This window comes from Otolemur garnettii, unplaced genomic scaffold (assembly GCF_000181295.1).
Source record: "Otolemur garnettii isolate 467f Iridium unplaced genomic scaffold, OtoGar3 scaffold00066, whole genome shotgun sequence".
Lineage (NCBI taxonomy): Eukaryota > Metazoa > Chordata > Mammalia > Primates > Galagidae > Otolemur > Otolemur garnettii.
The window spans coordinates 435,061-458,816 of record NW_003852461.1 but is presented as its reverse complement, the minus strand read 5'-3'; the positions used below and the strand labels follow the sequence as shown (position 1 = coordinate 458,816).

Below are 23,756 nucleotides of genomic sequence, written 5' to 3'. Positions count from 1 at the left end.
CTGCTGCTGCTGCTGCGGCTCCAGCATCTCGCGGCGGCGGCAGAGCTGCTGCCCGGCGGCCAAGGTGCGTGTTGCTGGTCCCTGGCCCGGCTCCGCGCCGCCCTAGCCGCCAACAAAGCGCGGCCCGGCGGCCAGGGGAGTCGGGAGCAGGTTGCGGCGGGGTACTCGAGCCCGGGGCAGACAGGGGCGCCCGGGCGAACAGGCTCTTAGGGACCCTGTTGTCCCCAAATTGGCCATTGGCCCCCCGCCCCTGCGGCTCCCAGAATTGAGGGCTTTGCCTCCTGGGTTCTGGTCTTTGGAGGATGGATGAAAGGGGGGCCTGGACGGCCGGGAACTTTGCGGGGGGCAGGGGCGATTCATGGTCTCGGAAGAGCTGTGTGATCCTCGCGGTTGGGGTTTATTTGACACGCGCGCTCCGCCGCTGCAATGGGCCGGGCGGCTTCTCTGCCTGACAATGCGATTCGGAGACCCTGGCGCGCAGCGGAGAGTGGGGCTGCCTCCAGGCGGATATGCTAGCGGCGCGCGTGTGCTGGGGGCTCCCCGTAGGCTGTGTCGGCTTGGATCTCTGACTGTGGGTCTTATGTGCGGTAAGTGTCTGAATGGAGGGTATACCCAAGTCCTGCGACACCCACTGTAAGTATGCACCTGGTCTCTGCCAGCCACGGAGCGGCCCGCCATCTGAGGAACGCTTACCATCCTGCTTTTTCTCCAGATCGAGTGTGCCCGATGCCCCCGGGGTCTTCAGCATTGCCCCGTTCCTGGACCCCAGCAGACCCTTCCCGTGTGGCCAGGGCTACAGGGAGGGGAGTGGGGCTCGAGTCTGCTGTTCTAGCTTACGCTCCCTTCACCCGGCAGGGACTGTCAAGGAGTGCGAAGAGGAGCAGTTCCGGTGCCGGAACGAGCGCTGCATCCCCTCGGTGTGGAGATGTGACGAGGACGACGACTGCTCGGACAACAGCGACGAGGATGACTGCCGTGAGTGGCGGGCCAGAGCGCTCAGACTCAGGGCGGGAGGGAAGAGTGGGGGCGCCATGCTCCGGGAGCACGTGGCTGCAGCCGCGGCGGGGCCGCCTGCACGAGCCACGCCGCTGGAGCCCCGCAACGGGAAAACCGCTCCCCAAGGGAGACACTTCCCTTGGGGCCAGGTGCTGCTAACCACTGGAGGGAACAGGGCAGGGGCGTGTCCTCAAGGACAGGGGACGGAGCCCAGGCCGGTGTGCTGGGGGAGGAGGGCGTGCCACGCTGGGGCTGCTGGGCCGGAACTGTGCACGCGGACGAGGCAGTCCCTGCAAAAGTCTAGCTTCCCTGATACCGCCCCCTCCGACTGCCGCTCGGCCCCGCGGGACGCGCGCGTGTTTCAAAGTTATACACAGCTCCTGGCCGCACTGCGCTCCTTCTTTTGCTCGGTTTTTGTGAATGAATAGGCTCCCCGGGGCCCCTGATTGGCTAGGAGAGGACCACCCCATAGGCCCCTTGTGTCCGGAGCGGCCAATCGTGGGGCGGGAGGAAGTGTAGTATTTGGATGTCCTGGGAGCCGGGGCTCTGCCCTGGCCCCGTCCCGGCCACACCCCCGCGCGCATCCTCTGGGTGGTAGGGTCAGGCTTGGCCCGGGCGCGGTCGCTCGCTGTTTTTCTGCCTAGTCACGGTGAAGACCTTTTTGAACCAGGGTGGTTGGAGACGGCACTCTCCTGCCAGCCTGGCCCGACTGTGAGTCATGGGGCACAACAGGAAGGAGGGGACGAAGAGTACGTGTTTGTTTCCTGGAAGGGGCCCAAGGACCCCGAGGCCCACGTGAACCCCTGGCGAGTGGAGGTGACTGGCTGTCTTTGCTGAGCACGGTGTTTGCATACCACAAGCGCTACTGATTTTAAAGTTCCTCCCGCAGGTTTCTGGTGTCCGTGGGGTCGACAGCTAGTCAGCAGGCAATTGCCACCGCCAGAGGAATGTAGTTCCAGGAACCAAAAAACAGCCTCCTAGGGATAGTCACAGGCAGTCATTCATTCCTCATTACTGAGCATTAGCTGTGTGCCATGAATGGGGGCACTCTCCAGACCAGGCTAGCCCTCGGGTGTAGCAAGGTCTGAGGGGAGAGGGCAAGGTGGACAGACCCATTGCTCACACCCTGTGTAGGAAGGGAGGACTCTTGGTCAGGCACCTTCTCTGTTGAGTCCTTGAGTTTTTTGACTGCCACTCAGCCTTCCCTGTTCGTTCTCAGACTTAACCCAAAGTTAGCTCTGTGACTTGGGCACAGAGTTCTTCCTGTCTCCATTTCCTCACCTGACCACTTAGGCTAATGATTACTGCCCTGGCAACCTCACAGGACTGTTCTGAGGACGAGTTCTAGATATGTAATTGGAAGTAATGAGACTCACTTGTGCTGACCACTGACTATGCCAAACACTGTGGTAAGTGCCTATCTTCCATAAACCCCTTTCGAGTTCACAACAGTCCTGTTTAACAGACCCAAGATCAGAGACACCAAGTGGCTCCTTGCTCTGCCCCTAGTCAGTTGCCAAGTAGGAGCTTGCACTTAAGCATTTGACTCCAGAGTTCTTAGCCTTATCATGATGCTGGGTGTCACCCAGTGTTGGTGAAGTTAGGAAAATAACTGTTTCTGGGTAGAACATGATGAGTTTTGTTGCTGGGAACCATTCTTCTGTGGCTCCCTTGCAGTGGGTGTGGTGAGGAGGAGGAAGGGAAACAGAAACTGCATTTGGGGGCTGGCTATACCTTATCTCGCTGGCTCTTTATACCAACAGTCCTGTGAGGGCAACTGTAAAGAGCAGAAGCTCTTCTTGCTTGGTAGACAAGGGTGCTTGCTTGGAGAAGTGATTTGCCTAAGGTCACACAACTCAGATGACAGAACTTGGTCTGGCTCTCTACCTGCCTTCAAGTTCAAGGGCACAGTCTGCTGTGATCGAGCGTGATACAGTGTGGTCTATGAGCTTGGAAGCCATACTCTTATCAGGCGTGTCCAACCATTTTTTCTGTCACACATTGTATGGAGAAGAGTTGTCTTGGACTACACATTAAATCCACAAACACGACATTTGATGAACAAAAAAAAGGTTGTTGCCTACTTTTTATGATATAGGGGACCACAGATAAGCAAAACACTCCTCAAATAATCTATGTTTGGTCTGCGGGCCACTGGTTGGACACCCCTGCATGTTGGGCTGTCTCATTTCATCTCCATGTGAGGCTTTGGGCAAGATGGAGGTACGAAGTAGTTGAGTGGCTGGGTGGCTCCAGTGAGAGTCAGGAGAGCTCCCATAGCCAGGTGGGGCTCCTGCTCTGGTTCTGAGATGGATGATGTAGGATCATAGGAAGAGAGTCATTGACCAAAAGCAAATGACGCCAAGGGCTGTGAGTGGGAAGGGTGTTACTTTGTTGATGGTATCAAATATCAATTGTACATGGCTTGACTTTCCTGAGCATGTTTCCTTATTGCTAAACACAGCTAGCTGTCCCTCTCCGTCAGTGGTTAAATCCCTAGATGGTCTTCACACAGGGCTAATGAGAAGGGAATGGGGGGGCTCTTTCCATCTATGTGGGCTTTAGAAATGGACTCCTTGTAGTCACAAAGAGAAACTGAAGAAATGGGGTGAGGTTTGGGGTGGCTGTGTTGGTGCCAGTGTTCTTTCCTCAGCCCTTCCTTTCCCCTCTGAAGAATTCTCCCCACCTCCCTGTTCCAGGCCACCTGCCCAGATTGCATTTCTTTGAACTCTTCTCCCCTTGAGCCATTGGCTTCACCCTGGGCAGCCTCCCTGACTTAGATCTGACCACCTCCTTTGGCACTCCACCCTGCAAGAGGCCTGAGCTGCCCCACCTCTGTACCTGGGCCTGCAAAATGGGGTTGGAGTTTGTAGATAAAATTTGTGCGAGGAAAAATGAGCCTGAGCTCCCAAAGGGTCATAATGCTGCCCCTGAGTACCAAGAGGCTTATGGAGGCCAGAGAGAGGGAGCTTTTATTTTGAGGAAGCCAAGGAAGACTTCCTGGAGGAGGAGACAACTGAGCTAGGCCTTGAAAGATGGTAACTAATACCATTCTCTCAGGGCTTATTATTTTAAAGTAGATAGTATGTCTCTATATTATAGAGGACACTGAGGGTCAGAGAAGCTTCGGTCACTGAGTGGGTGACACTGAGGGTCAGAGAAGCAAAGTGACTGCCCCAGACTCACGGAGCTCCTCAGGGTTGGAGCTGGAACTCACATTAACGCCTTCTAAGTCCTGATCCTCATCCATAGGGGGTGGGACTTGGCCCTTGGGAGGCTCAGAGCTTGTGGGATAGAGAAGGGAAAAGCTCATGGGGTTTTAGTTCCCTGCTCAATGGACCTTCAAAGTGGAGGAAGGAGCTGGAAGCCAAAGGGCCAGGCCCAAGGAAGCCCAGGGGCAGCCTGGCCAGGGGAAGTCAGTGGGATTCCAGGCTGTGGAGCTGAGTCACGTAGGCCAGCTGGCTCCCTGGCCTCAGTTTCCTGTTGCTCTCAAGTGTCTAGGGGCAGAGGCAGGGACTCTAGTCTCTGGCCAGACCTTTACTCCCATAGTAACAGCAGTAGCAAGACCCACTAACACTTTCTGAGCTCTTGCTTGGACCTGGCACTGTGCTACATTTTACATGCATCACTTTGTGTTCTTCTATAAAATGAGGCAACTCTATGAAGTATCTGGACTATTCCCATTTAATAAAGGCCCAGAATGGTTAAGTAACCAGCCCAAAGGTATATGGTTTTTAAGTGAAACTGCTGGGGGGTGAATGTAGATACCCAGCTGTGGAACCTATGCCATCTCAAGTATTGGCTGGTGACCTCGGGCAGGTCTTCCCCAGGCCTTCTTCCCCACCTTGAGACATCTTAAGGCTCCTCTGCCCTTCCCCCCACCCTTCCCCCTCTGTGAAGAATTCTGTACTTCTAGGCAGCAGCCTTGTAAATAATTAAAACTCTGGCTGGTGCAGTAGCTGATATCTGGCCTTTAGTGTGCAGCTGGACCCACACCCCCGACACCCACCACAGCTTCATCTCCTTTTGGGGATGGAGTTGTCTGACAGACAGTGCTGCTCTTCTCAGAACCTCAGTGTCCTTAGCCCTCCAGGCACCTCCACCATTCAGAGCCTCTCCTGGGGCTCCCTGGTACCCAGAGGATAAAGTCAGCTTGGACTCTTCTGCATTTGGCCCTCTGTGACTGGCTCCTGTCGCCTACTCCCCTCCAGCCTCTTCCTGTGAGCATGGGACACCAAACTTCAGCATCTGTCACATTCCTGTTGCTTCTCACCTCCAAGCCTTTGCTAGTGCCCATCTATCTGGCTAGGACACTCTTTCTGCACCCTCACTGGCTACATCCTTCTTTTCATCTTAGAAGGTTCAGTGCAGGTGTCACCTTCTCCAGGAAGCCTTCCCTGACACCTCCCTCTCCCCGGGCTGAGATATAGGAATTGATATAAGAGACTTTAGGACCCAAATCAAAATCACAACACACCTGGTTTTACATCCCAGCTGTCACCTCCTGGCCTTGGAAGATGATAATAGTCCTTCCTTCCCAGAGAAGTTGTGAGGATGAGATGAGGTCCTATGCCGTGTGAGTAATAGGTGCTCAGGGAATGGCAGTGGGTATGATTGTTCTTGGAGGAGTTCTACTGAGCTCTCTAGGTACATGACTCTGGTCTCTGCAGACCACCCAGGACCCTCTCCTTTCCCTGCTCCAATCTGCTTAGCCAGATGTTGTCTGAGACTCCTGCAGCTGGTGCTCACCTTAGCCAGTGCGTTCCCCAGCCACAGAGGAGGTGGCCTCAAGGCTCCCCAAGATGGATCTGGAGGTGGCAGAAGCTGCCCAAAGGGACTGGGAGAAGAAATGAGTCTAACAGGCCAGGGGCTGGCTTCCCTCAGGCTGTGTGCTTATCTTGGAGGCTGTCCCAGGGAAGGAGAGGAAGGCCTATAACCCCTAAGGCTCTGCCCAGCAGTTCCCATGTTTCTCTTTCCTCCAGGCCCAGGTCTGTTCTCCTGGGACTGATTCCAGCAGGCCCTGGGAATGTTTGCTGAAGGCTCTCCCTTAGATCTCCCCATGGGCCCTCCTGGATCAGAGTCCCTCTCTGTGAGCCTCTTGAGTTTCTTAGGCCTGCTTGGAGTTCAGGGTGCAATTGGTCTCGGGGCTGGTTGGCTTCTTGCTCCCCAGTTGTCTGCTGGTGGCTGACTTGACAGCTTTCCCTCCTTGGAAAGATGTTGGCAGCAGGTGAAGCCAAAGAGACCCTCACCCAGGGAGAGAGTGAGGTGATAAGAACCCAGAGGGCTGTTGGAGCAGGTACCCTCCCAAGGGATGTAAACAAGTGGATGTTCTCCAGGTCAGTAATCACACTCTCAGGTGCATGCTTTCCCCAAGGAGCCCCTACACCACCCTGTAGGAGGGTGTGGGGCTGTGTCCTGGGGGCTGTGGAGCCAGGCCCTGGGGCCTCAGCTGTTAAGCAACCTTAGTAACACCTACCCTGAAAATGCCCACACATTCAGGTCATCTATTGCCTGAAGGCCTGGCAGGGATGCCACCTCCCTCATGATGCCTCTTCTGATCTCTGTCCTCTAGCCCTCCAGCCCCTGACCTCCCACAGCATGTCCTGTTCTTCTGTTGGTTACAGATCCTTCTCCACAGTGTGCTCTGCCAGCCTGATGCAGGGTACTAGGGTCCCAACACAAACAGTTCCCTCAAGGAATTACTAATTTGGACAATGTGCATCCTTCAGCTTTGCCACTCATGACCCTATGAGGGTCATTTTATTACTTTTCCTATTTTGAAGATCATGAAATAGGCTTTCACAGGGGCCATGGTCAATGCCATGACTCTTAAGTGATGGAGCTGGGATCTGACCCAGGTCGGTCTGATCTGGAGCCTGGACTCTTCTTCAGGCTGTTCCTCTCTGAGGTCACCCTGCTGAGTCAGAGGACCCTATGCTTGTAGGGTGTGGAGGAAGTGGGGGTGGCCACGGTGCCCAGCATTGCCTCCTTGAGCTATGGGTTTCTGGCCTGTGGGGAATGGGGAGGGACCCTCTTCTCTGGAAACCCCAAGAGGCCCAACATAAGGCGCCCCCCTTTTCTAGCCTCCCATGGATATGACCTATCACAATTTCCAAAGGTTTCTCTCTATTGAGAAGAAACTATTGCCTGTGAGATGATTGCTCTTCTAACTGTACAGAAAGGGAAACTGAGGACCTGATGCTGTGTTGCTGACACAGGTGACCCCAGGGAGTGTCAGTCCCAGTGTTATCACCCTGACTGTCTGTGGTCTGATACACACAGCCTGGCTGCCTCCCTGCACCCAGGATTCTCATTCCTTGTCCTGCAAACTTGAAAGTTTTACTAGCTCTTGGCTTCAAAAGTTGAAACTGAGGCCCTAGTGCAGGAGTCAGTAGGACCCCAGCCAGAACCAGGGTGTCCTCAGGCTCTGGTTGGTACTAGAGTCAGAGCAGTATGGGCTCCCTTCTCCCATCCACTGCTGCACCCATGCTAGATCAGTGAACCGGCTGTTCTTGGGCTGAGGGGTGGACACAGGCCTCTTTGGCTTCCAACACTGGGGATTTCAGGCGCGTCACAGCCCCTGGCTGGGCCCTGCTTACCTAACCCTGGATTGGCGGGAAGTCATCTCAGATGCTCGTGCTCATATTCGTAAGGGTTGATGAGCATGCTTGCTGCTGGGGGTTTCTCAAGCAGGGTCTCCTCCAGCAGTGCCTTAAAGTATCACGACTGCATTTTGCAGAGGAAAGAGCTGAGCCTGCAAGCACTCCTCACTTGCCCCAGGTGGCCCAATTGTTCCATGGCAGGCCTGGGCCATGCCTGTCCCTGGCTACAGAGCAGGTGACGGGAGGAGGTAATGCATTCCCAGAAACAGTTATGTGTGGCTCGGGGTGTCCCGCAGCCTCCCTTTCCAGGTGTCCTCTTTGGCTATCCCCTGCCAGTGGTGTGCCAACACCCTCCTGAGCAGCACTGGCTGACCCCTAGGGTGCCCTTGAGCATCAGCTGGGTCCTCAGATGGGGATTTTAATTATCATCCCTGCTCACCCTGGCTCCTCTCTCAAGCTTCTCACAAACTACCCTATGTCACAGTCCCAGGAATAGCCCCAAAGCCACAGTGGGATAGCAGGGGCTGAGGGCCTTCAAGGGAAGAGTCCCTGGTCCTGACTGAGCTCCTCACCTGTCACACCTCTGTGTTGCTGGGGCCAGGAGAGCCAGGCCTGGCCTCTTTGTTTGTGGGTATGGAACCTGGTATACTATCAGGCCCCACGGAATGCCCCTGAGTGACTAGGAAAGCCACCCAGCAAGCCCACGGCTGTGGGGCTGTCAGGTCTACACGGTTCCGATGGTCCTCACTGCCTCTACACGCCTGCCTCTTAGAACATAGACCATGGCAGGACAGACAGCCCAAAGCCTCCCGGGGGACTGCCAGACTGAGAGCCCATAGGAGTTGTCACTGGTCTTGACTTGCCACAGGGACTTCAGCCGCTCTGCCTATGTTGTCAGTTTCCAGCCCTCTCATAACTATAGCGTGACCTTTTCCATTCTGTGTCTTCCAGGGAAGCAGGCAGTGTAGGAGTGAATGCTTATCTCCATTTTCCTGTGGAGGAAATTAAGAGGGGGAGGGATTGCCCAGATATTGGTAGTGCTGAAGCTAAAATTCACCTCAACTGATTGTAGTTTTCCAATGGAAGTAACTTTTTCTGATTACATGAAGATAGTTTCATAGTTGTAATAAAAAAATCATGGATAATTAAGAAAAGCAAAAAAAAGAAGGCAGCGGTCACTCGAGGTTTTCTCTGTATGCGAGCTGGTATGCATGAACATAGGTTTTTTGTTTTTTTTTAACAAAAATGAGGTCATGTTATGGCAGTTGATTCCACACGTGGCTTTCTATGTCATAACGGTAGATTCATATCATTGTTTTAAAAGGACAGCTCGTATTCCATTGTGAGGCTCTCCCATTATTTAATGATAGGCTCTCCTATCAATAGACGTGTGTTTAGTGGCTTCCGTTTTTCCCTCTTTTACACAATGCTGGGATAGATACCCTTGTGCTACATCTAGGTACATTTGTCTGATTCTTTCCTTACGACAAATTCTTAGGAAAGGAATTACACAGTGTGGACGTTTTTATCATCGCCATGTCACTCTCTAGAGAGGAGACTTGCTTCCATCTCAAACCATCACTCCCTACATGTCCCCATGGCCCCCCTTTCCAGCAGGGCGGGCAGCCTGAAAGACCTCCCTTTTCTCTGAGCACAGGGCCACCTCGTCCTGGCCCCGTGAGACAGACAAAGTAGCCATATGTAGGCCACCACACAAAGCAAAGGCAGGAGAAAGGACAACTGTGTTCTGGCCCCAAGGACTTCTCACACCCACCAAAAAAGCCAGAAGAGAACAAAACTGTTCCTTATTCTTAAGATATTGGTAGCTCCTCCATAGCATTATAGTCATTTTGTCTCTGCCCTTAACTTGCTGTGTGACCTGGGCAAGAGGCTCCCCCTCTCCGAACTTCATTTCCTTTTCACCCATTAGTCCTTGCTCCACCTGCACCCAGAGCAAAGTCCTGCTTGCAACTGGATTGGGGTCTGGAGCTGACCTGGGGCTGGAGGACCTGTGCCCCTGGGATCCCTTCCTGCCTGTTGAGGTTTGGGAGGAGAATAGCTGGCTTGCTGGGCTGAATTCTGGGTGGGTAAACGGAGGGTAGCCAGACGTTTTAGGTCCACTTGCAGAACTCTGCCCTGAGGCCTGGGTTCCTTGGTTCTGCCCTGAGGCCCGGGTTCCTTGGTTCTGCCCTGAGGCCCGGGTTCCTTGGTTCTGCCCTGAGGCCTGGGTTCCTTGGTTTTGCCCTGGCAGAGAGAACCGGGTTCCTTGGGCTCCTTTGCCTCCTACCTTCTTCCCATGCAAATGATTGGGTTGGGTACAGTGCAGTGATGAACAGAAACTGAGTCAGGCCCACCAGCCCCCGAGCCATTCTGAAATGGATGTGAGCCCAGGCTATGGAGGTACGTAGGCTGACAGTAAAGCGTTTCACCCAGAGCCTGGCTCTGACAATGAGCATTTCTCTTCTCCTTGTGCTGAGCCCATGATTCCAGCACAGGGAAAGTCCGAGTAGAAGGGGCTATCAGCAGCTTCCCTCCTCCTCCAGCAAGGATATGCATGCACAGCAAGAGGGCAGCTGCTGAAATAGCAGCAGGAGAGATTTAGGTCAGCTGGCCGGTGGGGAGGACTTGGCTGCCTGAGAGGACAGCAGCTTCTTGGGTTGGGAGGGATGGTAGGAATCATCTCACCCACTCCCATCTGCACTGGGGGCCCTGGGGTGGCTGGTTGACCTCCAGGCCTGGTGTGGTAGTTACCCATGAGGGCCCTCCGTTTTCCAGGGGGTGCAGGTTAACAGCAGAGACTTGGTAGCTGAGGAGAGGCAGGAAGAGCCCATCAGGCCCAGGTTAAGCTGCCCGACTAAATAGCTGGAGGCCAAGGGTGGGCTTTCCTGGTGGCCTGAATCCAGGAACATTCCAGCCAGCACTGCTCCCCTCTCCCTCCCACTCTTCCTGGACTCTGAGCTGCCATCTGCTTCCCCATCACCCTCAGAGCCCTTTCTCGGTGGTGGTCACACATGCGTGTGCTTGGGGTGTGTGCATGAGAGGAGGGGGCGTGCACCAGGAGGGAAATGACCACTCTGAACATGAGGAGACCAAGGTGACACTCTTCCTCCCATACCCACCCAGGCTGCCCAGACCAAAGCCCCCCACTGGGCTGTTGTGGCTGGGGAATTATGGGGAGTTATTTGTAGTTGGAGCGGTGCCAACAATCTCTGTTCCCAGCGTGCCCCTGCCACAGTAGCCTGTTCCCCAGGCCTCTGTCTGCAGTGTGCACTGGCCCCACTTGGAGGTCTGAGGTTGTTAGAAACAGGTGTGCCTGGACATCAGACCTCCTCTGCTCCCACCTTGCCCAGTGGCCTTTTGGGTTCTTGCCCTTCTTGGATTCTCTTCTCATTGGGAGTGGGCTGTCTCTAGCCCCTGTCAGTCCCAATTCCCTGGGATGGTTTGTTTTCCCCTGAGAGCCAGGGCATAGCCAGGCCTTAGGTGTGGGGGCTCCAAGGAGCTGCCACCTGTTCCCTGAGGCCCAAGAGGCCCAGGGCTGGAAGCAGCGGGCAGGTCCTCTGAAGCCCAACCCCACAGACCCCCCCAGGGGTCTACTCCAACCCCTCACATGGGGGACATGGCTAAACCGTATACATAAAGCCGAAACTGTTTAGTAGCAGAGCCTACATCTGCTACTAAACAGTTTTTTTTTTTTTTTGCCTGTTTAATTTTTTGCTGAGGTCTGACCGAGCTGATTTTTTTAATACCTTTGAGACAACTAGGACAATATTAGCTGCCTATGTGACACTCTTGTCTCCCTTCCTGCTGTCCCTGCCTGCCCCTGCTGCCTGCTTCTCCAAGGTAGGAGGAGTCAGATGTGCAGGGGGCTAGTATGGCTTCTCCAGTGTCGGCCAGACCTGGGTTCAGCCTGCCCCCCCCCCCAACACTTCCTGGTTGGGAGGCCCAGGGCAAGTTCCTCGAACCTGCACCCCAGACTCCTGCACTGCACGATGTGAGTAATAAATAATTCCTGGCCCGTGTAAAGGACCAGAAACCTCATCAGCTCTCAGTGTGCAGGCCCTGAGCCAGTCAGTTCTTCTTCCACCATTGAATTAGACCAAACCAGGGGAGCGAGGTCCACCAGCCCGTGAGGTTTGGGCCCCTGTTCTCTGTGCCACCTCCTCTCCCCAGATGCCTTGCCCTCCCTCCAGCCTCTCCCATCCCTCAAGACTCCATGCAGAGGTCTACCCTTCGGAAACAAAGGCCTGAGCCCTTGTCACAGGTGGTTAACTGAACTACTTACCTTGCTAGTTGCCCCCCAGGCTCTCCAGCCTCAGGAACCAGGCACCCTCATCTTGTCACAAACTTGCTGTGTGACCTGGGTAAGTCCCTGCCCTTCCCTGGGGCCCCGTCTCCCCATCTGTGCTGGGAGAGGGTTAGGATTAGGTCAGTGGGTTGAATCACTGTAGGCAGCTTTTGAAATTCAGCCCCATTCCCTTTCCCAGCTGACTACAAACCTCTGCTTGGTACAGAGCTGGTTGGGAGTCAGAGATGAGGAAGTGTCTGGGGTCCCTTCTCATTGGTGAGAGGCTCCACTGTGACAGCAGAGCCTCCAACCAGGTTCCTAGCTGGAGCTACCTCCCAGCTGTGGGACCCTGGCCTGGTACTTCACCACTCTGAGTGCCTGTCCCATCTGTGCAGTGGCGCCGTCAATATCTGCCCCCCACAGTGATGGTGGAATTCAGATGTGAATTTATCAAAAGCACTAAGGGCCGGGAGTGGTGGCTCACATCTGTAAACCCAGCAGTTTCGGAGGCTAAGGTGGGAAGATTATGAGCCTAGGAGTTTGAGACCAGATTGAGCAACATAGTGAGACCCTTTCTCTACCAAAAAAAATTATAGATTAGCTGGATTTAGTGGTGTGCAAATGTAGTCCTAGTTACTTGGAAGGCCGAGGCAGGAGGATCGATTGAGCCCAGGAGTTTGAGGTTGCTGTGAGCTATGATGACAGCACTCTACTCTAGCCTGGGTGACAGAGCAAGACTCTTTCAACAACAACAACAAAAGACTAAGAGCAGCTCTTGGGATGTGATCAGTGCTCAGTTCAAGACCAACTTGGTGGATTTTGACCTCCTTCTCTGAACCTCCATCTTGCATCTATCCTTCAAGAATCCCCTCTTGCTCAGGACTACTGAGAAGGTGGACTGGGAGGGTTCAGGGAACCCCCCAAAAGGTTCCTTTGTCCCCCTCCCCCCTTCTTCCCTTCTGCCTTAGGCCGTAACTCAGTGGCCCAATTTAATTAGGGAGAGACTCATTCCAGGGACCTCATTAGGAAATGAGCCCAGAGCCTTGGGGACCTGTGGGAAGGATGGGGTAAGAGAGGTTACATTGTGTCTGGCCGGGTCCAGCCCTCAGCTGTGCCCCAGCTGTGCCCAGGAAAGTGAGGATGCTTGGTCCTTTAGAAGGTGGGACAGAGACCTGTGACACGGGGCATCATGGGCAGCCGAAGCTGAAGCCGACTCACGGCTACCTCGAAGCGGGTAGGGCAGGTTGGGAGAGGAAGTTTTTCTGGTTCTGCTCCACCCACCCTGGTGCCCACTCTCCCAGCCTGGCACAGAGCAGGTCCCAGTGATCTGCATGGAGTGAATGAATGAGTGAGCTGTGGCTCTTGGGGGCTGGGGCAGCATCTTAATGGCAAAGCAGCCTCCCCACTCCCATCCCACAGCAGGAATTCCCTCAGCAGCCCTGGGAGTGAAGGTCAGGGTATCCAGTACCTTTAGGGACAGGGAGTTCACGTACTGTCTGGGCAGCCCCTGCTGTCCCCAAACAGCTCTTCTTGTTAGAAAATGTGTTCTTCTGTCGATCCCAGATCTGCCTCCTACGGCTCTCCTGCTCTGTCTGAGCCTAGCTCTGCTTCTGGGGCCTCTGTTATAGAGACTGCCCCTCCCCCACTTTCACCCTAGGCCTGCCCAGTGACCCTTCCATCTGTGCCACAGTCCCCAGGCTCAAGGAGGTATAGCCTGTGATGCCCATGCCGACTTGCAGTGAGGGCTCAGATAAGACCCATCCTCTCTGGGACCACTCTTCCTTGCCTCCCCCGGTGTGGGCTTTTGGGTACACACCGTCAGGTTCTGTAAATGTCAGCTCCCTGTTGTGGCCTGACTTACCTCTAAGGGCTTTGAAAGGTGGTGGTATGGGTGGGGGGAGGAGAGGACAGAGTGCCAAGCCTGAAGATAAAGGTGATATCTATATAGACAGCTTGTCTCCTGGGCAGCAGGGCAGCAGTGCCCGGATCCTGCAATGACCTGTGACTCAGCACACAGCACTGGGGGGCTGTGGCTGAACCTTTCTGGACCCTTGGACCAGTGCATAGCCCAGGCATTACTTAGCCCTTGGTTAGGAACCTGAGCGTTGTCACAAACTCTGTTTTCCTTCCCTTGAGCCCTCACTGCTAATGGCCCCCAGGTCCTTAGACTCCTCCCCTGCCTGCCTGCCAGTCCCACTTCCACCCTAGCCCTTCCTGGATCCCCGTTCTGTGCATCCCAGTGCTCTTAAAGATGCGAGTCTGCGTCCTTCCTTTGCTCAGCAGCCTGCAGCGATGCCCACTTCTCATTGGATTGAGTGTGAATTGACATTCAGAGCCCTTCAAGACCCAACATGACCTGTCTCTTCTCTAGCCCCAGGATCCCCATCCATTACCCCCAAAGCCCCAGGACTTTGTGCTCCAGCCCCACCTGGAAGGAGACACCTCATGCGCTTTCTCGTGCAGCTCCCATGGCCTGGGAGACCCCACCTTTGCTTGTTCAACCCCACTTGACCTCTAGTCCTCATTTCCCGGAGCCCATCCCCCCACCCTGGGTTGGTCAGAACCTCCTCTGGGCTTTCCCTCCATCTCTGTCCTTGTCACTCTTCACCACAATGACCTGATTTAAAGTCTGTGGTTCACGGTGTGCACCATGAGCCTCGCTGGGACAGGAGCAGGGCTACCTGGCCAGGGCCTGCAGAAGGTAGAAGGAGAGGAGAGGGTGGAAGGTGTGTCTGAACTTTGAACACGCCCCCTGTCCCGGCTTCTTGCCAAGGGTCCAGCTCCACTGTTTGCCCGGGCCTGGATGGAATGTTTCTGTTAGGGGTGCCTGGTGTGGACTGCAGCTCTGAGTCTTAGCTCTGACATTCACTGAGGGTTATTCTGTGCTGCATACCCTGCCCCGGGAGCACTGGCTCTCTAACTAATGTGTGATCTTCTCTGAGCCTCAGCTTCCTCCACTGTGAAGTGGGTAGAGAGAGAGCCTAAGACCCCTATCTGTTACTTTGGGCACATCTGTGCTGTGGCTGAGGGCAGGCATGGTCCTGTAGGACCCAGAGACTACAGCCACCAGGCCTCTGGAGCCCTGGGCTAATCTTCACGGGGCGGGGGTGAGGTGAGTAAGGGTTTTCTGTCTCTTCAGTGAAAATGCCCGCTCCTGCCTTTGCCCAGTGCTTTGGTGTGGCCATGCTTAGAGCTATCCTGGTTCCCCCCTTCCCCCAGTCTTCCTCAGAATACATATCTTGGTTTTAAAAATTCAGCATCTCAGAGGCTGGGAGTGGTGATTCATGCCTGTAATCTTAGCACTCTGGGGAGGCTGAGGCGGGTGGATCCCTTGAGCTCAGGAGTTCGAGACCAGCCTGAGCAAAGTTAGATCCCCATCTCTACTAAAAATAGAAAAATGAGTGTAGTGCAGTGGTGTGCACCTGTAGTCCCAGCTACAAGGGAAGCTGAGGCAGGAGGATGGCTTCAGTCCAGGAATTTGTGTTTCCTCTGTGCTAGGCTGATGACACAGTACTCTACCCAGGGCAACAGAGTAAGACTCTGTCTCAATAAGGAAAATAATAATCTACCTCTCAGGAACCCCTGGAGTCTTAGGCAAACCAAGACACTTGACCAGTCTATTTGTACCCCACAAATGCTGCCACTGCTCCCCAGGTCTGTAGCAGGCTTCCCATTCCTGTGCTCTTTGCCAGTAGGACATGGCTCACTTAAAAACAAGGCTGATCCCCCCCCCCCCCCATTTTGGGAAGTTTCAGGAGAGAAATAGAGTCTCTTGGAAGGTCTGGAAGAAGAACCAGGGCCAAGCCCCCTGGATGGGGAGCTGTGTGGCTGGGGCCAGGGCCCTTATGCACCTCTACTCTCCACACAGATTCTGCCTCCAACACAGCTGTGTGACTGTCTGACTCTGGCCAGCTCACCGCACCTGGACATGGTTGAGAACCACGGCAGTGATGGGCCTCTTGTGCTCCTGCTGCCATTTATGCTCTGCAAGGCATTTTCTTGTCTGTTAATGTCCCATTTTGGTCTCACTACTTCCAAGTGGAGGACAGCACTGAGCGCTTTATTGTCACCTTAAATAGGAAGAAACTGGGGACAGTCACCATTTGCCTGGTCCAGGCCCCTGCAGTTGACAAAGCCCTTTCCCACATGTTGCCTCCAGGCTCATGGTAGCCCATGGGAGGCAGGCCCAGCAGGAATTTCTACACCCGAAATCCCATAGCATCTGACTCCTCAGTGTGCGGGGAGAAGGGAAGACAAATGGGTGGCCGTGTTGTGGCCGTGTTGTGTGCGGTTGTAGGGGGGGGTCGCCGGCTGGCCGGTCCTCCCCCACCCACGCCCCTTCCCGTCAATGTCTTCATCAGTAGGAAGAGATGGAGACAGATGGAAGTGAAAGGAGAGACATGGGAGGGGGCAAGGGGGGGAGGGGTGGGGTGCAGGAGCACTGGAAGGGGGAGGGGAGGAGTCCAAGAGCGTCGCCACTTCCTCTGCTGGTTCTCACAGTCTGTCTGCACCGATTCCTGACAGATGGAGGGAAGGGGGGAGCTGGTGCCAAGAGGCTGTCACCGCAGGCGGGCAGAGCTGGGGGAAGGTGCTTTGTGGCCAGGGTTTGTGTGGGGAGAAGGAAGCAGCTGGTGGTCTGGCTGCTAGGCCTCCTTGGAGCCTGCTCCCCGGGAACTGTTGAGGGGCGAGAGGGTGGGAGGGGGGTGAGCCTGCCACCTGCCTGGGACTGGCTGTGCCCTTGCCTATGTCCAGGCAGAGGTGGCTACTCCCCTCCCTCCTCTACCCCCTGCTGTTGGCTGCGCCCTCCCACCAAGGATACCTTCTGCCCATTCCTCACTGGGTTTGGGAGGTGGGCATGGGCTCTAAGGGCTGGTGCTGGACTATGGTCGAGGTGGGCCAGGGTAGGGGGCTCAACAGGTGGAGACAGGGCCGTGCATCTGAGCTGTCCCGTGTGCTTCCCAAGCCCCCTTCGTGGAGAAGGGCCTCTTGCATGTCCCCCAGCTCTGACCCATTTACAGGGCGGGCAGGCCTGACCTGAGGTCTCTTTAGAGTGGCCTTCTCCAGGTGGAGTTGGCCTCACACCCCTTCCCAAACCTCTAGTGCTGACACAGGGCTGGGCACAGAGGAAGGCCAAGGCGAATGCTTGTTGAAGGAGTGAATGGATCCCCTGCGTGCACAACTCCGGGGACAAATATCGCACTCCTTTATAAGAAAGTTCTTTCTGGTCATGTCCTGAGAGGCCCATGGGTCCCAGGCCTGTGCAGGGAACACGGACCCTGGCTCAGAGCAGCACTGTGAGGGCCAGAGGCACCTCTGAGCCTGCCCGGCCTCTCAAGTCCTGCTGGTCTTGGGTGGCCACCTTGAGACCACCTCTTGGGTCTTCTGCCCAGTCTCAGGGTCATTTGTCATCACAGCTGTCACACACTGAGCCCACACAGGCCAGGTGGCATCTCCTCCGTCTTCACTCTAGCCCCACCAGGCAGGTACTGTTTTATCCCACACTTCACAGAGGAGAAAAATGAGGTAGGAGGTGACCCCTTCGAGGTCGTATGGCTGAGTCAGGAGGGTGGGAGGCGGCTGGGGTGGGCCTGGATGGCCTCCTCCTGGAACGTGGGATTGGGGGGCCCTTGGGGCTGTTTTGGAGGTGGAACCTGCCCCATCTCAGCCCTTTTCTCCTCCCCTGCCCCCACACTGTTCCCAGGTAAGACCCATGCACTTGGGGCCCTCCCTGCTGTCACCTGGGAGGCCAGGGTGTGGGTGCTCTAGGGTGGAGCCCAAGGCCCTTAAACTGACAAGACAGCTCGCTGCCCTATTCAGTGACCCCAGATGTGTATGGGCAGATGGCTGGGGCCTGAGTGGCGGGGGCTGCTATCTTCTCTGATGAGGTGTCCGGACAGGTGGGTGGGGGCTGGGCCTCCTTGCTGCTTAACATGGTCTGCTCAGAGGTGCCTCCCTGTTAGTATTAATGATGGCAATCATTAATGATAAATGACAGCATGCCTACCCTGTGCCAGGGCTGGGCTGGGCGCTTTGGGGAAAGCTGAGAAGAGCAGGAGGTGGTGTCTCTCCTGTGAGCGGGGGCAGGGGGTGTGCTTCCCACTCTCTCTCTCTCTCCCCCAGATCCTGACACAGGCTGGGCACTCAGGGGCAGCTTAGGAAAGTCTTGATGACTGAGAAACAGGGGCCTTGGCCTCTCTGATGGGATGCCCACACCCAAGGGCACGCTTCTCCCCTTCCTCCAGCGTTCAGATTCATTTTGTAAACAGCATCTCAGGCCCTGTGCTGCCTCGGTGTGGCCCCTGGCCTGCCCTTTCCCCTCACCATGACCAGTGAGTGTAGTAGGTGGCTGATGGGCTGTCCCAGGGGTATGACCTACTCACCCAACATCACCAAGAAAGTGAGTTGAGCCAGTCACCCCCACTTCTTGGTGCCTTGGTTTCCCCAGCTGCACAGTGGGATTGTGGCAAAGGACTATGGTTGGGAGCATTAGATGAAGGCTGAGCACAGCATGGAGCAGGCACTTAGTTGTACTTGCCCCTATGCACCTCTACTCACCACACGTGACCTCATGAGTCCTTTAACAGCCCTGTGAGAGGAGATTTGTCCTGTCCCTTTGCTGATAGGATGGTGAGGCACAGAGAAGTGAGGAGACTCACCCAAGGGCACACAGCACCTGAGTGGAAGCAGCAGGATTTGAACCCTGGTCTCTCGCACTCTGAAGCCCATGTGTGTTAGCCACTTTGCCAGGCAAGGGACAAAGGACTTAATCTGAGAGTGCCTTTGGCATTGGAGTTTCAGAGGCCCCTGGCTGTCTGTGGGGATCTGTGAGTCTCCAGCCCCCTGCACGTCTGTCAGCCGTTCTGAGAACCCTCCCTGGGCCTTTCCCCTCCCACAGGAGCAGAGAAGCGGCAGACAAGGTCCTGGGCGGCGGGGATGGGGGATTTCCCGATTCTGGCTGAGATCTGTCACAACATTAATGTTAATTAAGCCTTGTTAATTCAGCCCTCTGCTTTACACAGAGCTCCTGACAGCAAATTACTCATAAGTGAGGCAGTAAATTTATTACTGCGTTTTCCCAAACATTCGGCAGCAAAGATCGTGCCCCAGGTAGGGCAGAGGAAAGGCCTGGAGGGCAAGAGATGATGCTTGGTGGCTACTAGCCTGAACCCCCAGGACACTCATGGCCCAGAGATTGGGGTGGGCCTCCCTGAGAGAACTGGCTAAGGCTGAATTCTGGCCCCTTCGGCTCAGACTGCCTAGAGATGTAGTGAACTCCCCTCACTGCAAGACAGAGCTGAGGCGGGATCTGGGGGCCGTGCTGAGGACCTGCGGTGCCTGCCTCAGTCCCGGCCTGCACAGCAGGCTGCCTCATAGCTCTGTGCTTTGTACACACTCTGTTCCCTTTGGTTCCTCCCACAGCACCTTGAAGTGTGCTCTGCACACAGTAGGACTTAGTAAAGGTGCATTTGGATTTGGACAATAAATGACCTTCTCACTGTAGTGCAGCCACAAGAGCACCAGTGGCCCCACAGGGACTGAGCTCCGTGTGTCCTGCAGCATCCAGGCAGGACCAGATGTCCTTGCCAGGGGTAGTGGAAGGGGGGTTTTCTGTGTCCTGGGTTGTGGGGGTACTTTTGGAACCAAGATCAGGCCCACATTCTGGGCAGGAGGCCTGTCCCCTTGCTAGGCTAGGTATCTACCCATCAGGTCCTCACCTTTCTGGGGTGCAATGGGACCCCCTTTCCCCCCTAAGTCCTGCTTCCCTCCTTGGCCTCAGGTTGGGCCACGTCTGGGCTATTTGGAATAAGTCCAGCCTCTGGGTACCTAGAATTTTTTTTTAATTAATTAGAGCATTAAATGGTAGTCCTCAGGGAGAATCCCACCATCTGGCTGTCACAGGAGAAGCAGGAAAATCTATGCATATTTGTCTGCAGTGTGCGAGTGAGCATCGTGTGAAGCCAACTGTGTGTGTGTGGGAATGCGGTCTGTGTGCTGCGGTGTGGGCAAAGCATGGCACCTGTGTTCTGTATGTGGCGCACACATGAGCGTGCCTGTGGGCAGTACACGCCTCACTGTGTGCACATGTGCCCATCTGCAGGTATGCATGATGCCTGCATGTGCCTGAGTGTTTGTACATCTGCCCGAGCACAATTCTCTGTGTGCTTTTGGGGGCAGTGGGTTGGGCTGGGCCATATGTAGAAAGAGGGCAGGCCTCTTGACTCCTGCTGGCGGAGATGGCGGTCACAGATAGCTGTGCAGAAGGGGGACAGGGTAGGTTTGACGAGTGTACAGCTGGCCTTCCTGGAGTGGGGAGGTAAGAATCCTTGTCCCCTTTGTGACAGATGGGGAAACCCAGGACTGGAGCCCAGGCTCTGGGCTCTCTGTGTGGTGCTCTATCTGTTCAGAGGGCTGTTGACCTGGTCACCACCTTCGGCATCATTGATGCTGTTGGATTTTTATGGTGGCTCCGAGAGGTTGCTGAGAGGAGGATACCACCCCTATTTCTCAGGGGTTGCTCAGGGGTAAGGTCAGGACTTCCACTGCAGAGCCTCTGTTTGTTTCATTTCATGGAGGAGGCATCTGAGCTGCTGGAGAATGCCAGGCCTGATCACTTGCTCACTTGCTGTGTGACCTGGAGCCCATCCTGTTCCTCTCTGAGCCTCATGGGGTGGTACTAGGAGGCATGTGCAAAGGGCTTTGTAAACCACGAGGTGGGGTAAGGTGACCTGGCCGAGAGGTAGCCATCGCTCTATGATCAAGGCCAGAACTGAGGCCTGAGTCCACATGTCCCCAGGGTTTCCTGAGGAGCAGGCCAGGAGGGAGGGCCCAGGACAATGGCTGATGCCCTCCCCAGCCTTGCAGAAGGAAACTTTCTCCAGAATGTCTGCCTGGTTGCTAGCACTGCCTTTATGAACTAGATCAGGAATAGGCTCAGAGAGCAGTGAGACCCAACCCCTCATCCAACAGATGGTGACACTGAGGCCCAGAGAGGGTGAGTGGCTTGCTCGAGACCACACAGCTGCTCGGAGGTACAGCTGGGACAGAACCCGGGCCTCCTGACCCCTGGCACTCTGTTCCCTTTGTACTGCACCACTGTTTTGCGAAGGGGTAAAGGAGACACCATAGGTGATTCATGTATCTGGAGAGAAGTGTTGGGGGTGCCACCGAAATGGAGAGGATTTAGAATGGACTAAAGTCCCAGGTCCTTGTGCATGGTTGAAGGATTTTAAAGTGATGTTTTTTAACAACTATTGTTTTTACTATATACAGACTGCTGGATGGTAAATACTGTTTGTATTTTGGACTATAAATTCTATATAGATAGAAAAGACCCAGGCCTCAAAATTACCTACGTTCATTCTTTCATTTAGCACATATTCCCTTGGTGCCTGCCTGCGCAGACCTTGTCCTGCCTCCAATGAGCTGCTAGTCTGGCAGGGAAAGATAGTTATGTGACAGCAACACAGGGTGGTGAGGCTGCAGGCCAGAAGAGGTCTGTGATCCCACAGACGACTTCCCAGATGAATGAAGGAGGAGGGTCCTCCACTCCCAACTCCTAAAGAATGAGGAAGGGGCGTACATCAGACATCCTGGCCTCACATGATCTCAACCTTAGGCAGGTTCACCATTCATCCAGAAATGAGTGGCTGGGCACCGCCCACCCCACTCTTCCTGGGCTGGGGTCCCTGCACAGGATGGAGGATAGGCTGTCCTAGAAGAGCTCTCTGCAGGGCTTAGGAGAGCCTGGTGCAGGGCAGGGGTGGAGGCGGCAGCAGGGAAGGTGGGCGGCTGGACCTCCTTGTGACCTCTTTTCGCTGCCTGTGTCCAAGTGGGCCAGTCTTGTCTCTGCCCTGCTCGGGCTCCTAATCATTGTGGGATTAGCTGGGGGAAGCTGCTTCTGAAATGGCTGCCCTGTGAGCCCAGCCAGCCATCTGGTGATAATTCCACCTTCCTCCACCTTTTTCTCAAGGAACAGCCCTTCTACTTTATACATGAGACAGTAAGCCAGAGAAGAACCAGGTGGCCCAGGAGGACAGAGGTTAGGCCTTTAAAAATTGTAACGAAGACTTCTCATGTACAAGCACGGCGGTGGGGGTGGTGGCAGCTCCTCACCGAGTATTTTCTCTGCCAGGCCCCATGTCGGGCACTGAAGTGTGTTGTCTAACAACTGTCAGGATTCCCCCATCACATTTTTAGATGAGGAGAACACAGCTCAGAGAGGTTAAGTAGCCTCCTCGCATAGCTAGTAAGGGAAAGAGCCAGAATTTGAGCTCTGGGTTCCTTACTTACCCTGCTCCTGGTGGGAGAAGGGCCATAGCAGGGAGCAGACTAGAATCTTCCAAGCCTGTGCCCTTGAGGAAAGACTCGGGGTGGGGGGGGGGTGCAGGGGGGAAGGCTCTGGGGCAGAAGGCTGTGCTGGCTGGACAGGCACTTTCAGAAATGGCTTCCCCTTTTGCAAGCTGCAGTGGGACGGCCTTATAGGGGGATCATGGGCAGCCTGTGTAAGGGATTCTGAGAAGTAGCAGGGGTGGCTGAGATCAGGGCCAGGATGCCAGTGGGCAGGGAGAGTGTGCCAGGCACCTGACCCACAGCCATCTCTATCCCTTTCTGCCAGTCCCTGGCCTGGCTCATGCCATCAACTCTGCCCATATTGCTGGCCCTGCGACTGGCCTCAGAGCCTTGAGCCACAACCCTCCCAGGACCAACACCCTGAGACACAGCCACCCCCTAAAGGTCTTGCCAGCTCCTAGCAGGGAACCTGGTACACAGTAGGCGCACTGCTTGGTTCTTTTGGGTTCCAGAAGCAGAGGCACAGACTTTCTAGTTAGGACAGAAGTCAACAGAAGCTTGGGGCTGAGCAAGGGGAGGCTGCCAGCGGCCCCTCACTGAGCTCTCCTGAAGTGAGCCTGGGGGCCCCTGAGCGTTTGCCAGGCGGTCCAGTGGCTACGCGTGGGCCTGCCTTTCCTCCCCCACTTTGGCACGGCCGTCTCCCGGGAAACGGAGAATTCTCCCTCATTCCCATCATTAGGGTGCCAGGGCAAACAAACAGCCTAATCCAGATGAGCCCTGGGCCACAATCACACTCTTTTGGGTTTTTTTCTTTATTTCTAGCAATTTTGAGAAGCCTGAAGTAATTGGTATTCCACGCGGGTTAACAGAACTGCTGCCTCCTCCGTATTATGCCTTAATTTCCTTTATCACATAGCACGCTGGAATTAATCGCCCCTCTCCTTCCTTTTCCCACTGAAACCTATCACCAGCCTGTCTGCTGGTTAAAGTCATTTCGTGGCAGCTCTTGGCTTCTTGCCACTTCCCTGGGAATCTTTCTGACCAGAGCCAAAGAACAAGGAGGGGTGAAAAATCCATTTGTACAAAGTCGGGATCTCCTGTTGAGAACTTATTTCCCTCCCTGTTCAAGAGGAAGGAACGTGTTCAGCCTCCAGCCGGCACAGCTGACTGAGTCCCCTGTCGCCGAGAGCATTCAAGAGGGTTGGAATGGCCATATGTCAGAGGTACGAAGAGAGGATTCCTGCACTGGTGGGGTGTGAGGGGGGTGGCCTGTGCCACTCCTGGCACTGGGTTAGGGTCTATGATTCAGAGCTTCTAAGATTCTGTTCTATTTGGGACTCTTAAGATTGGTGATTTCAAATTGGGAAAGATTCTGTGACTCCACTGCAGGAGTCAGATTTGGCCAAACAGTTAAGTACTTTTAGGTTGTGTGAAAATTGTGTTCTGTGAGCCTAAAGCCATCTTACCATTCTTTGGTCTTTTTTCTTTTGAGATAGAGTCTCAAGCTGTTGCCCTGGTAGAGTGCTGTGGCGTCATAGCTCACAGCAACCTCCAACTCTTGGGCTTAAGCAATTCTCTCGCCT

At 54.9% G+C, this 23,756-nt stretch overlaps 1 protein-coding gene across 2 annotated transcripts in view; it reads left to right on the top strand.

Moving 5' to 3' along the window:
• The first annotated feature begins 6 nt into the window (after window positions 1–6).
• The window catches only part of LRP8 (LDL receptor related protein 8), a 79,009-nt gene continuing 55,259 nt past the window's right edge, over window positions 7–23,756 (top strand). For both annotated transcript variants that reach the window (XM_023515105.1, XM_012807192.1), the window contains exons 1-2: window positions 7–64; window positions 856–975. The gene's annotated coding sequence lies outside the window, so the exon portion shown is untranslated. The remainder of the gene's footprint in view (window positions 65–855; window positions 976–23,756) is intronic.